Source organism: Rutilus rutilus, assembly GCF_951802725.1.
Source record: "Rutilus rutilus genome assembly, chromosome: 10".
NCBI lineage: Eukaryota > Metazoa > Chordata > Actinopteri > Cypriniformes > Leuciscidae > Rutilus > Rutilus rutilus.
This window is the reverse complement of record NC_140215.1, coordinates 9,408,018-9,424,099: the sequence shown is the minus strand read 5'-3', so window position 1 is coordinate 9,424,099 and position 16,082 is coordinate 9,408,018.

The window sequence follows — 16,082 nt, the reverse complement described above, 5'->3', positions numbered from 1 at the left end:
CTTCATAAGCTAGACAGTCATCGTCAGCACTGATGTTTCCTCTTAAGAGGTTGAAGCAAACATGGAAAAACAGGATGTGTTTCCTTTAAATGGCTGAAAATCCTCCAACTGTATGATACGAGTTTACAAATATAGTAACAGCATGGATTTATCCTTTGTCCTCTTAATCTTAATTCAAACTTGCTAATCAGAAAGCCCAAACAAATACAAAACTGAAGCAAATTTGAAGTCTTTTTTGTGTTCTAAACAGCTGATCTTTGCCAGGTCTTTGGGATCAACCAGGCTGTCACTAACACTCCTTAGGGGTTCTTCTCTCCATTCCGGTTTAGTTCTCAGTCATGAAACCACAGGTCTCAGAGACGCATCAAAGAACTGTCTGAGACTCATGCTTTTTGACACAGAGTAGACGAGGAAATGGATGAAAACACACAAATGTAAACACAGCGACAGACACAAACAGACACAGAAAGAATGGTTAACCCAAAAATGAAAGTTCTACCAGAAAGACTCAGGAGAATTATTTCAATAAACCGTACATTTATTGACAGCTCAGCAAGCTGATAATATACAAAGTCATTTGGCGTAGGCCCCGTCCGTAGTGCATAATCCGAGGGTATCGGATCTGCAATTCCTGCCTGAAGACGAAGGCAGGGGCGCAGCCGACCCCCCCGGGAGGTATGGACAGGACCATCCTGGTGGTGGTGGGGAGGATGGGGGTAATCGTCGCTTCAGTATCTGCGAACTCAAACAAGTACCGAGCTTTTATACAATGAGCATAAGAATATGATTGGATAGAAGTGAAGGCAATAGGTGACGTAGTAATTGAGTCTTCCCGGCAGAACTTATGCTAAAGCTTTCATTTCTGTCCTCATATAGTTACCTTTATGCAAACCTGTATGACTTACTTCCTTTCCTATGAAACACAAACTGTGCAATTCTGAAGATCTTTTCCATGCAATTACAATGAAAGTGGATTAAAACATTCAAGCTTTAAATACAGCATTGCACTGATTGAAGTCTCTGTGGCGAATCAAAAACTGGCTAATGATCTGAATGTGTTTTACTGCCGATTTGAAAAGCCCAGTCTCAAAATCTCACACTTCTGAGAAAAAAAGTCAGAATTGTTAGATAAAAAGTCGCAATTATCTTTCACATTCTTTTATTCCATGGCGGAAACAAGCTCCCATAATATGCAGCGGTTGATGTAAAAAATTAAAACCTGATGGAAAGGTTGAAATAAGTATTAATTACTTCACAAATGGGCAACTGACGATTTCATTTTTAACTTAGAAATAAGAATTGCAGTCGTTCAATACTATCATTTGACATGATTTGAAAGTTGTAATATACTTTTTTTCTGCCTGAAATCTGAAACCATTTCCTTAGAAGGTATCTTATGCTAACTAACTAACTAACTAACTAACTAACTAACTAAAAAGACTTAATGGGTCCATTTTGAATAAAGCTTTGATTTTCAGCCTGGAAGTATACAGAGGGACTAAAAAATGTCCAGCTTTTAAAGGTTTGTTGTGAAAATGTTGAGTGCTAGGATGTGCAATGAAACAAAGGTTTGAAATGGAATATTTAATGCATGAAATGCCCATTAACAGACGAAAAGACAAAGGTAAAAAAACTGAAATGTATCTGGTTCATTAAATAAACCCCTTTAACCTTTGCGTGCCAAAACATGCCTACAACACTACAATGTCAGTTTGAAATACTCCTGCCTCAAAATGTAATCCAGAATTACATTAATAATGTATGCGCTCTGTAAAAGCAGAGTTGGGCACATAAACAACATAAATGTGACATATCTCTGGACATCTCTGAGGGGCGGATCAATCTGCACATCGATGAGCACTGCTGTCACACTTCCCTTATCATGCATTCCACCTCTCCAACCTTTCAAGCGGCTGGCATTTGCAATATATGAGACCAAGTAATGCTGAGGATCAACAAAATCAGTGAAGCAAGTGTGTGTTGAATAGTTAGATGCCAAATGGCAACGCAAGTAGGCGAGTGCAGTGAAAAAAGAGCTGTCAAGTTGGACAATTCCCACTTCACATAGATCTGTGAAAGAGATCTGTAATACATGCATTAGCATCCATCTCAAAGGTATTTGCAAAAGTAAGGGTTGGACTTTATTTTGATGGTCCCCTTTAGATATTCTGTTGATTGTAGGCTACATAACGTTGCACCTACATGTCAACTAACTTTCATTAGAGTATTAGTTGAGTATTAGAAGACTTTAAGGAGTAGGATTAGGGTTAGTAGAATAAGGAGTTAAGGCTTAGTAGAATAAGTTGACATGTACTTGCAAAGTCGGTGGAATATCTGTTGGGGGAGCTTCGAAATAAGATATTAAGCAGACAGTCTACTAATACTCTAATGACTGCTAGTTGACATGTAGTTGCTAAGTTACTTAGTCAAACAGAATGTCTAAAGGGGACCATCAAAATGTCAAAAGTGTTAAAGTAACATTTGAAATGGATTTAATGAAGTAGTAATCAAATAAAGCAATCAAAATAGTATTTTCCATTAATTTTAAGCTTAATAAGACATGATACGTTATCATTACAAAGTCATTTCTTTGCTACATACATTAATAAAATGTATGTGGCCTGAACCAGACACATTATGAATTGCATACTGTGTGTGTCAAATCACATCATGAGGTGGTTTCTATCTTGGAGGGCATTTATGATAGACATCCAATCAGTAAACCCACATGACGTAACTATGTCTGGAATCAAACCCGCATCCTTTCTGCTACTAGCCCAAGAACTTCATGACTATGTTACTGTGGTGTTTATATTGCTTAAGATTTAGGGAGCAATATGGCTGAAATGCAACTTCAGCATATGCTTTGCGTGCTTCACACAAAACCAGTCATCCTTATCAGTGTTTTACAATATCACTTCACACTGCATGAAACACATTTTAACAGTACTTTTAAATAAGGTAAACAGCCCAAAGGTAACTGGCGGGAGTCATCTCTTCTCACTACTGTAGTTTCAAAGGGTTCCACAGAGAATGCAACAAGAAGTAGAGCAGCGAGAAGCTAAGATGAGCTTGACTGATGCCTCCAAGGGGGAATACAAAATTCATCCCCTGGTAATCTCCCAGGATGCCTGTGTTTAAAAAGACAAGGTACTGTGTGCATATAAAGCTCATTCAAACTTTCAGCCTCCTGTTTGTGTAACTAAATCCAATTAGAGGCAAACTAATTCACTAAATGAGCTTAATTGGCCAAGCAACTTAAAGGGTGCTTGGCAAGCTCAGTTCACACATAATTGTCTGACTTTGGGTTTCTGCTCAGCTTTTTAGACTGATCTTTTTCTATTTTCTTCCTTTAAATATCTCTCGATCGTGATGGGAACGTAAAAAGTGTCCTTAAGACAATGTCTATATTAAATTTGGGTCGTTATTAAAAATAAATCTCCCTCTCAGACGCTGCTCAAAGAAGTGGCCGTCTATTGCTATTCTCTTACAATATAACTCATGCTTAGTGGTTTATTGTAAATCTTATAATATTGAGGGGGAACAAGCTTTGCATTGATCCAACCATTAAAGATTTCTATGGATCACTGAATAAGAATGGAAATAAATTGGATGGCTGAAATATGAGATTGTGAAGTCAAGGTAAAAGCTAGAAGAAGAAGCAACTATAGTACAAGTTTAGCAAATCATTTACTAAAAAATAAGAAATTTAGAATATGATTAACATTAGTACAAGTAAAATACTGGCTCAAAGTTGTTAGAAGCCACATACCTAAAACCCACGCACACATCTACCCACCTAATGTTTCCGAAACTTGATTTACCCGCTTACCTATAGAAATCTATAGCAGTGAAGTCAATCGACCATTCTATGTGCAGTGATATTTGAATTTAATTAAAAAGTCATACATATTCATGAACATACAAAACACTCCCACGCACATATGTCCACACACACTCATACACAAACTCAAAGCTGATGATAATGGCAAGAGTAGTGATTATGGATGGCATAGTGTATTGATGAAAATGTCCTAACTTTAATGAATTAATTCAACAACTTCCATCATTTTTCCCATCAGATATTCAGAAACTGTTCTTTACTGAGAGGGAAAAAAAAAAAAAACTGTTCTGTTCAGTATATTCATACTAGTGTTGTAAAGAATAAGTGTACTTGTGTTTATACTGTAGATAGGTTAAAAATGCCACTGGATATTTAATGCATGTTCAAGCAAAGATAAAAAAAAATGCAATGATGTCAGATAACAACAAAATACAGAGACTTCCTCACTAAAATGATCACAAACCGATGCCACATTCATGTAGTCATCTAAAGACAAATTCACTAAACAGTTTTGCCACTACAATCTTAAAAATAAAGGTTTCAAAAGAGGGGTTTAAAAGCAATGTCATTGAAGAACCATTTTTGGTTCCCCAAAGAACATTTTACTGTTCTTTAGTGTTACAGTAATTTTTGGAGAATCATTTTTGTCTTAGTGTGAAGAACATTAACCTTTTTCCACTATAAAGAACCTTTTACACAATGGAAAGGTTCCATGGATGTTAAAGATTCTTCATGGAACCATCAACGCCAACAAAGAAACTTTAAGAGTGTATTTCAACAAAAACACCTATGGCTATTACATTTTAGGACTAGGTGGTAATATCCCTTGCTATTATTGTACCTTCCTCAGATGAGTGGGGAAAAAATATGGAGATGGTGGTGTTAGGAACAGAGTGATGGAGGTACAAAGCTTCATTACTCTATTCTTATCACAACCATCTCCATATTTGTTCCCCACTCATCTCAGGAAGGTGCAGTAATAGCAAGGGACAGATGGAGGTACAAAGCTTCATTGGGGTCATCAGGTGGGCACCCTCTTTCCTTGGTGTTTCGATGATATATGCCCACTATACCTCCAGAGGGCTCATTGGTGACATCTGGAATCCCATTTAACATATTTAATATTGGGGCTATTTTTATTTTATTTTTTTAAGTAACGCAATAGTTACTTTCCCTGGTAATTGGTTACTTTTGTAATGATGTAACTCAGTTGTGAGAAGTAACTAGTAACTACAACTAATTACCTTTTTAAAGTAACTTACCCAACACTGCACAGTACAAAGTAAGGAGGACCAAAGCACAAGGTCTTGTCTGAGATTGCTGGCTATAATCTAGGATAGAAAACAAAGCTTCTGATTCAGGTAAGCTTCTAAACGCAAGCTCCACCCTACTGGCCAATATCTGGGGTCTTTACTTTGACCTTCCTTGCCCCTTCCACAGAGCACGAAGACATAACGGAGGGAGTAAGGTGTTGATGGAAGTCCGTCTAGTTTCTAAAGACGCTGCAAGAAACTTCAGCACCTGGTTTTGCCACCACCTATAGCGGCCTTGCATCAAGCTTACCTTGCAGCCAACCAATATTCACTAACCATACACAAACCAACCAGGTGCTAAATGTGCAGAATTTGTGCTGTGCCATATTTAAATTAAGCCAATGGTGTCATTTTTCATACACACGTTTTTATACAAACACTTTATTCACGAACTCAGTGGTACTTGCATTATGCTGTTACCAGCTGCAGAGTTACATTATTATAAAGAGGTGTTTGTGTATTGACCATGACAGCATTAATTCATCAACTGAAGGAAAAAGATAGTACCCAACATATATTGTTATGCACAGTATAGTTGAGTACCCTTTGGGCATTTTAACTACAAAGACAAAGTATACAGATAATACTCTGCTGCATTCTCCACAACCTACTCAGAAACGATCTGCAAGATGTGGATTTGATTAATAAATAATAGAAAAATAACAATAAACCCTGGAATAAAACTCATTTTGTGGGCATGTTTGCACCTGTTTCCAATTCGCATAATTCCTTTTAATTTAATCTGGTGCAAAAACAAAGCAAACATCATGTGCAAATAAACAACGCTAACAGTCACTATACTTAGCGAAATATTCCTCCAAAGTCAGTGATGATCAGTCTAGGGCACATAAACAACAAAACCACAAATTTCACAGCCATCAACATCTCTGTCTTTTATAGTCCATCTTTTTGCATGAAATGTGACTCAGGCTCAACACCCAGTATAGAACAAGTGAGCACAGCTCCTCTCTGGCATTATTCACAGAGTCTGCAGCCCATTGGATTGGCAGGCTGGATTTGTCCCCGCGTCCCCCAATTACCTCTGTTCATGCTCCGCAGTGCAGTCGTTGTCCTCCTGCTGCGCTTTTGTCTCAGTACAAATTTCACAGTATCCCTCTGTGAGTTACCATTTCAGTGCCACCACTGAGCACTTAAATGCATTTGTTTGTGTCGTGGGCTCTTATGTTAACATGGCTGTTACTGTCAGCTCGCCGGGAAGAGAGCAGTCACTCAGATGTAAGGGTTTAGACAGCGTGGCAGTGATCAGTCGAAGTGGGTGGGTCCCGTTTTCAGAGCTTTTTTAGATTAGAGCAACAGTAATGAGGAAAGAGAGATGGAAAGTCATTCAGAAATTTCTGTCTGAAAACATTAAAACAGATGTTGTTTCACCGCACCTTATTTGAAATAGGAATTACTGGGTGTCTGTTTACAAATGCAATGGTGTCCAAAAGTCTGAAACTAGTCCTATTTAAACCTGGAAATAAATAGATGAAGGATGTTGAAAATAAAATAAAACGAATAAATTGTTTTTAGGATTGTTTTATTATTTATCATTTATACATTTTAATTCAGTGTTTCACTCAAATTGCTATGCAGTGAAATTTGTAATGAAAATGTTGGATTATTTTATATTAGGGAAAAAAAGGAGCAAAACGGAAGCATTTTCAATAGGGCCCTTGGACTTTAGATCCCTTTATTATTCTGTATTTGTGGTCTAATTTTAGTTCTGGGACATTTATTCATTTATTCATTTATAGGAAAATCGCAAATGCTGTGAGTTACTGTAACAAGAGCAATTTCAGCTGAGTGAGAATAAAAAGCGTCAGAATTTACACAATACTTTCTCGAGCACCACAGTGAAAAGACTTCAGACTGCAGAGATTTCCGACTGGCATATTGCTTGCATTAATCTTCATTTGGATCTCTTGGACTCCCCAGAGGCGATATCCATATAAATATTCTGTATTTTCTCTAACTTCCTCTTCCACACACTAAGAAACACAAAAAGTATAAATTCCACTTAATGTTCATTTTATGGAAATGGCTTGTGCTAGTGCAAATGAGTAAATCTCCTTTATTGCAGCCGATTGGCTTCTAGGCTCACAGTGAGATCATAACAGCGAAGGCTTGCATTTTTATTGCCGGGGCTGATGGGACAGGAGTTTACTGCACCACTGATGAAAAACATGGACATATGTTACACATTATTCCAGTACATAATTACATAATTCCTGTATATTGCTAGAAAGAGCTTCCAGCATCAAATATGACATGGACTGGTCATGTTGTTTTTTCAATTCCTTTATTTTCAAGATTAGATTGTGTATTATAGGTTAATGATTTTAAAATAAATTAAAACATTTTAATTATGCAGTTAAATAACACAAAAAGTTGCATAAAAGGAATATAGTTTTTTTAAAGAATGTAATACTTTTATTCAGCAAGGATGCATTAAATTGAAGAAAAGTGACATTAAAAAACATTTACTATGTTACAAACAATGTCAATTAAAAAATAAATGCTGTTCTGTCATGACAACTCTCGGAGTGTTTGGCATGGTAATGGACAAGACAAAGTTGATATTTTGGTCCTCACGAAACAGATTTGCTACGCTGCTGCTGCTGCAGAGCAAGTATATGATTTGCTACTGCCAATACATAAACGACACGCTGAGCAGGTAAGACATGCTGTTGCCGCACAATATAGCGTACATGAAATACCCTTAGCAGATCTAGGTGGAGCCGGGGAAGGTGGAGGGTTTCTGAAAGCGCGCTGCAACTGCTACAGCAAATGTTGACCAAGTATTTGAAGGCTAAGCACTGAGGGCATTGGCTACTGATAGAGCAGGAACCAATCAGCTGCTCCCTACAGAGAATGATGTGATTGCAAGCAGGCTGAGTTAAGGACCTCTTAGAACTTTCTGTTCATCAGAGAATGTATCTCTGTTTCTTCTGTTTTCAACACTGATCAGAATAAGAAATGTTTATTGAGCACTAAATCAGCATATAATGAATTAGAATGAATTTTGAAGGAGCAAGATAAAGAATACTGAAGGATACTGAATACTAGAGGGATGATTGCTGAAAATTCAGCTTTGCCATCACAGGAATAAATGATTTTATTATCAAATAAATGCATGAGACTTCTTTCAAAAACATTATACAATCTAAAATCTGACTCCAAACCTTTGAATGTCAGAGAACACAGTATATAAATACATTTTGTATAAAATAGCATATATACAAGACCTATTATGCAAAAAAAAAAGGAAAATGGAGTATCACCATTTTAGCATCTGATATTTCAATCTAATCAATTTCAGTCTTAAACTAGTGGAATTCTGCAAAAAATAGTTGAATACAGCACCTGAGTGATGTTTCAGTAAAGTTGGTATGGATTTTATAATTTCTTCATAGATAAAGTCTCTATATGATATGATATTTCCCAGTGGTTTTACTGCTAGGCATCAGAAATACCAAAGGCCATTCTTCAAGAGCTTCTGTCTGACCTAATTTCCAAGCTAATAAAACCTGGCCCTGGCATTATTGTAAAAAAAACCTCTCCTGCAGTAAATCTGATTAGAACATGCACCAACAGAATTTGAATTTGTTACCCATGATGCAGCTCTCGCTGTAATTCCCCGTGGAGTTATGGGTATGGACGGCTAATGGGTTAGTTTGGATGCTGAGGTCATCAGATTTAAGTAAACTACATTTTTTATTCTATCCTAAATGTCTCAGCTGGCATTGGAAGTATTTTAAGATGAAAGCAAAAGTTTACGAGTACTGAGTTTATGAGTGCTATTCCAGTTAGCTTTGATGAAAAAAAAAAAAAAAAGGTAGTGAAAAGGACGGTTGGTTTTATAATTTAAGACTAGGTAGTGTCACGGTTGGAGGCTGTAGAGAAGCGCACGATGACGGAGAAAGAACAAAAAAGTCTTTAGTATTAATTCAAACCGCACACCCAGGAGATAAACTTGTAACAAAACTATGTATACATCGACACAAACATTACTGGACAAAGAACTAAGGAGAACTCAGGGTCTAAATAACATGGAGCTAATTGGAAGAACAGAAACAGTATTAAAACTGCAAAGCAAAACTACTTTGCACATTTGTGATGTATCTACCTGGAGGTTTTGGCGTCATTTTATCATTTGACGTATGAATAGGGACAAAATCCCAGAATGCCCCCACTCAAAATTCATCTTCACAGCTGGTGAAGATACACAGATCCACCTAACAGCTTTCACAGGGAGCAATTTAGAGTTTTTCAAACCTCAGGAACTACAGCTTTTAGGATGACAGTTTGATGTTTCAAGATGCTGCTAACTAATATTCTTTTTAGCAAGGATTGATTTGATCAAATTGAAATCATCAAATTGATCAGACAGGACAGTATAGACTAGGGCTGCTCGATTAAGGCAAAAATCATAATCACAATTATTTTTGGTCAATATTGAAATCACGATTATTTAACATGATTATTGGTGGGTGATGTGATCAAAGTCTTATTTCACGATATGAGTAATTTCAAATAATCAACAAATTTCACAATTATCGACACTTCAGCAAGTGCTAATGCTAGGTTAACTAATGTAAGAAAAAGGTCCTCAAAACAATTACCTAAGACAAGTAAACTGTATTACAAACAAAACAGACAAATGAATACAGAGCGAAAATACAAGTTAAATACGTTTTTCAGGAAGATAACTAACATGAAAAATAACACTGCTTATAACACTGCACCGTACACCTTAAACATAGATAAAAACCTTATTAAAACTACTTAAGTTATTCAGTCAAGATCAATTAGTGATTATCCTTTGTCATTTGTTGTTTGATTATCATTAATGACAGACTATAAGAGGTATATTAGGCTGCTGTCACTTTAAGAGCTATAATGCACGAATCCAATACACTTTTACACACGCATTTCCTTCCTCAACTGTGTACGTTTACTTAAGACATAACCACTGTTTACTCCAAAATGGCATTTTGACTTTTTTCACTTACGATTAATCGCACAGCCCTAGTAAACACTTACATTGCTACAAAAAAATCAAATAGAAAATTTCAAATAAATTCTGCTCTTTTGAAATAATCCTGGTATCACAGTTTCCACAAGAATATTAATGAGCAAAACTATTTCCAGCATTGATAATAATAAGAAATGTTACCTGAGCAGCAAATCAGCATATCAGAATGATTTCTGAAGGATCATGTGACACTGAAGACGGGAATAATGATGCTGAAAAGTTGGCTTTGCGTCACAGGGATAAATTAAATTTGACAATATATTCAAATAGAAATTTTTTATTTTATCACAATATTACTGTTTTTACTTTATTGTTGATTAAATAAATGCAGCCTTGGTGAGCACAAAGAGACCTCTTTAAAACCATTAAAAAAATAATAATGTTTTCAAACTTTTGACGGGTACTGTAAAATAGGTTGTGAACTGCATTTTATGTTGACTTTTAATGTACGTGTCACTGATGGCAGCTGGGACAGATGGCATTTAAAGAACCCTGTCGACATTTTTATCCTTAAATATAGAATGTCAAACACATGAAAGGTCAAACAGCACTATTTTGGTTTTCAAATTAGAAACATGAAATATTGATAGAACGGAACAAACACTGAATTTTTCACTTGCCAGATGAATAAGATCTCAGGTTAATTTCGTAATTATCGCCAAGCCTGGCACCATCTCCAGGCATAATTACAGGGGCCATTTATTTTACCTTCTGTCACTGTTTCCTTTGTCATTTATAGTCATGTCTCCCTTTTCAAGAAATGAAGGTGAAATACGGTTACTGTCCTTCCCACTCTAAAGATTTTTCGATAGGATATGCCCAGAGATAAAGCTATGAGGAGTGCATCCTCTACTTGATACTCACTGTGCTTTTCAATTACATATTTAATTTCTGCCAGCGAGTGTTAAAGTGTGTTAGCTAAAGAGAGATTCAGATCTTTCAATGCTACCAGCAAATCCCAAACAGTTTCTCAGGTTTAGATTTGTGTCTTTTTTTTTTTCTTTTTTTCTTTTTTACAGTGATAGAGACTATATATATATAAAACTATTATTTGTTTTAAAACATTTCTGTTAATTTGAATGAAGCTGAAATAAAATTAAATATAAATATTAGTTACTAAACAAAAATTTGAAATTTGGCAATAAACTGAAATAATTTAAGTTGAAGCACTAAAAGTATTAACTGGAAATAGATAAAAACTCAACTCAAAAATTAACATGAAAACTAAAAATATAAAAAATGTATATTAATAAAACTATATAAAACTCAAATGAAAACTAGAGGGATAGAATACTGTTAGCGTTTCACTCCTGTATGACTTTCTTTCCTGCATAGAACACAAAAGGGATTATTCTAGGGGCCAGGGACAGACGTCACCATTAGCTTACATTATTGGGAGAAAAGAAGCTTGGACATTGTTTGTTACATAACTCCTTTGGTGTTCCATGCAATAAAATAAGCCGTGAATAAATGACGACAGAGTTTAGTTTTTAGAAGTAGCCACCCCTTTAAGGCTCTAAAATTTAAACTGGTTGCTGTGTTTTGCAGTATAGATGCTGTCATGCATTTTTGATGTTTTCTCCCAGACACGTACCAGACGTGGGCCAGATCTGGGCCGACACTATAGCCGCTTTCCGACCAAGTAGTTACAGGAACTTAGTTCTAGGAACTGTCCACTTCTAAACAGTTCTAAGAACTACTCTCCCCAAACTCAGTTTTGCTGTTTGCGTTCGCACTGGCCAAGTGGCCATAGGAACTAGTAGGAGGGGTAAGGGAGTGACGCAAGCACGGTGACTTTTATTTTGACAGCGCGGCGGACCTTTATTTTGGCGGCGCTGAGAACGCCAGAGCAAACAATGCTCGCATTCTCTGTGTTTATTAGTTAGCGATCTGTCTAACAGTACTGTTTAATGTGTTATTAGATAGAACTGTTATAGAAAGTAGACAGCAGTGTTTCCCCTACCATTATATAAGGGGGGCGCCCCGCCCTCCTAACGGCTCCCCCCGCCCCCCTTGAAGTCAAGTAAATTTGATTTGATTTTCTTTATAGCGCCAGATTACGATTTGTTATTTTATTTAAAAAAACTAAATAGCCCTTAAGTAATATGTTATTTATCTTATTTCCACGATGGCATGTCTTTTCTGTCTGTGTTTGCGCGTTTACAATTATCCCAATGAGTGCGCAAGCGCGCACACTCACACACAAACAAACACTTGCGTCAAATACAGATGAGCACTAGCGGACAGAGCGCGCGGCGGGAAATATGTCGCTGAACTGAAGATGGCAACACTCGCTCTACTGCGAGTAGCAGCCGGAGTAGCTCTCCTGCTCCAAGTCTACGCCCGTTTCACACATATTTAGTTTGCAGTGCGTGTGCGGTGAGTATTTTTTTCCGTACCCATGTTTACAGAGCTTTCACACTGCACGCGGATGCAGTCCGTCGATGATCGATCTGTTCCAGTTGCGGTGCGTATACAGCAGTGCAGCGATCGTTTCCGCACCGAGTCTACTTTTGCCGTTTATATACTGTCTATGATTTCTGCTGTGCTGCAAACGCTGAATTAAAGTGACAGCGCATGTTTCGTGGTCAAAATGAACACAGATTGACCTGAAAATGTAGTAATTTCACTATAAGTGCGATTAATTAAATAAAATGTAGTAATCTCACCATAAATTTATTTAATTAAGTACTACTTTTTTCACTTTAAGACCGGGGTAAAGCAAGGAAAACTACAATTTACCTCAACAAGGCGACATAATGACATTCGTGGAGGTGGAAAAACAAGTTCTTTGTGACATGCAAGATTTATTGTATTAAAATTTAAATGCAAAAGATTTTAATATAAATACATGGTTAAATATTTTACCACTTGCTTGAGCAACTTTATATATATATATATATATATATATATATATATATGTAATGCATTGAATAATACATTGTTTAAATTGTGTTTAAACGTGAACGCGCGTTCACAGCAGTGCTGCGTCTGACAGGATTATTCTCTCCAATAAATGCATCATAGAAATAAAAACTTCTCACAAAAAAAGCCCATTTAAAATTTGTTTGTCATATAAATGTATTAACTAACATTAACGAACAATGAATGAGCAATATATTTGTTAGTATTTATAAATCTTTTTTTAGTTGTTAGTTAAAAAATAAAACTATTTAAGCTCTGGTCCATTAATATTAACAAATACTTCTATAAATTTAACAAAGGTTATTTGCAAAAGTCAATTTTAAAAATATTTAAATATGTTTTTTTTATTTTTTTAAAGAGATATCTTATGTTAACTTTTTTTTTTTACGTTTGTGTTTTATGTTAACTTTTACAAAGCATTACCCTCCCAGACAACCAATTAATGAGAGATAGATAGATAGATAGATAGATAGATAGATGATAGTGTCTGTGTCAATTTTCCCCAACCAACCCCCCCCCCCCCCCCCCCCCCCCCCCCCCCCCCCCAAACCTGTAAACCTAGGGGAAACACTGGACAGTATATGAAAAAAAGGTTATTAGCCTACGCCGTGTGGTTGATGTCCAGTGTTGCTAGCTGGGCAGATAAACATAATCATGTTTGGCTTGCCCTCAAAAGTTGCGTTGGATTTTCTCTTCAGCATAAAGGTTTAGAGACCCATCTATCACTGTTTTCCATGTTTGTATAGATAGTTTCTGGAGTAAATATAGGCTATAATCTGTGTGTTTACATTCTAGCTGTTTTAAAAATGGCGGGTGCTGGTGTTCCGCGTGCGTTCGGTCAATCAGCGTACACTAACGTCACGGGTAGTTCCTATAGTGCTGGTTTAGACCCTACTCTGAAGTAGGACCTAAATTAGTTCCTCCAAATGGAGTTCCTAGAACTAAAATCGTTCCTAGTTCCTGCGGTGCGAACACGCCGACATCCGGGTACTTTAGCCAATAGTTCTAGGAACTGTGAAAAGGTTCCTCCGGTCGGAAAGCGGCTTATGTTGCTGTCTGGGCTTCCTTAAAGTAGGCAAAATGTCTGAGCCTCAGTATCAGTACAAAGAAAGTGGATGGTGATTTACAGGATACTGCCAACAGAACCCAACAGAAAACATATATAAACACCTCTCAACGACTCGTGCACAATCGCAGGTGCTAATATTAAGGTGCACTAATATTAAGCACTATCACACAAGCAAGAGTGCTGCGATTTGGCCTTTCACACTGCACTGAACTTAGCTTCAGTTTGTCAGCTCTGATCAATTTGAGTAAATGAGTCATGGGTGAACTGGGGTTCCTGCTGTAAGCTTTGTTCCAACTGATTATGTTTCAGTCTATTCTCCAGTTTGAGTTCAGTTTCCTCCCTCCAACGGATCAAGCACCCCGTGAAGAGCACAGCTTCCTCTGTTTTCCCTTTGGAGAAGAGAGATAGATACCCTTCAAGGGTCAAACTTCAATTGCTCTTAAAATCGCAGAGTCAAATATGCCCCAAAAGATTCAAACTGGAAGCTCTTCATGATAGTAAAGAACAACTGGGTGAGTAAAACAAAACCTGTCCATGTCATATTTCAACCCAAACGGAAAAAAGATAAACATCTATTGAATATATATATTTTTTTTACATTGACATTTTCATGTCAATTAAGTCATTTTCATCCCGTTTTCATTATAATACATATTACTTACATATTACACACTTCTTGAATAGACATTAACGTTGTATTCTACAACATAAATTAAACGGCCATACCACAAACATAAAAATACCTAAAAACATAAGGAAGCCATGAAAAAAAAAAAAATGCCCTCCAGATTGGCTTACAAATTGAGATCATGACTAAACAAATCTACTGTCATTACAATAATGTTATAATGCAAATTTCAACATCTAACACTATATTTATGGATTTGTCTGATTTAACAAAATGTGACTGTCTATAAAGTCTACCTTAAGTGTATTATCAAATCTCCTCACTAAAAAGCTCACCTCTAAAAGCTTGTCTCATCATTTTAAAGAGCACATAATGACTATTGTCACTTCACTAATGGTTATGGACAACTGAGGCCAGACATCCATTATTCAAAATACATGGGATGACATATCAAATGCATAAGAGGTCATACAGTTATCTGCGCTGAAAATGGTTTCATAAGAAATATTTATAAAGCAGGTTTTATCTCAGCCAATGTAATCCTAGGTTGGAAAGTTTATTTCCTTGCAATGTAAGCAGTCATGTTGTCATGATAGTCTCATATAAAAAATGACCTTTAAAATATACATGTACAGCTTAACCTATCATCCTGTCTCTCTCACTACATATATACTGTTTATTTCCCTACATACAATATTAACACTATTCTTGAGTGCTGTTCGTTGTACCATACAATCTCCCACCCTTCAATGGATTCCACATTGCAGATAATAACTCACATGCCGATGGTAACCTCAGATATTTTTTTTCCTCACTCCAAAATAGGAAATTATATTTCTAAATGGCATTCCGAGGAGGGGAGTTCAACTGCTGCAATTTTAGCTGCTGTTCCATGGGGGCAAATGAAATGTCAAAAGAATCTCATTTAGACTGAAGCATCGGCGCTGATAAGGGAAGTCCTTCTCTCCGAATTTCCTAATAAATTAAAACACTTTTGAATAATCCAGCCTCGCTTCGTCCCTCTGGATTGCTTTATGATCCTTAAAAAGTCATCAGTCTCTCGCAACACTTGGTTCATTCATTACCACACTGAATAGATGGATTATTAGAATGGATTATTTTTCTTCGGATAATGAAAAACCTTGATTGTTTACGGACTCACTTGACAGGCTTCCCCCACTATTCAAAAGAGATGAATGATCAAATGTTTGAAGATTTTAGCAGGCCATATCGACTCATTAATCGGCCAGATGACACATGATTAT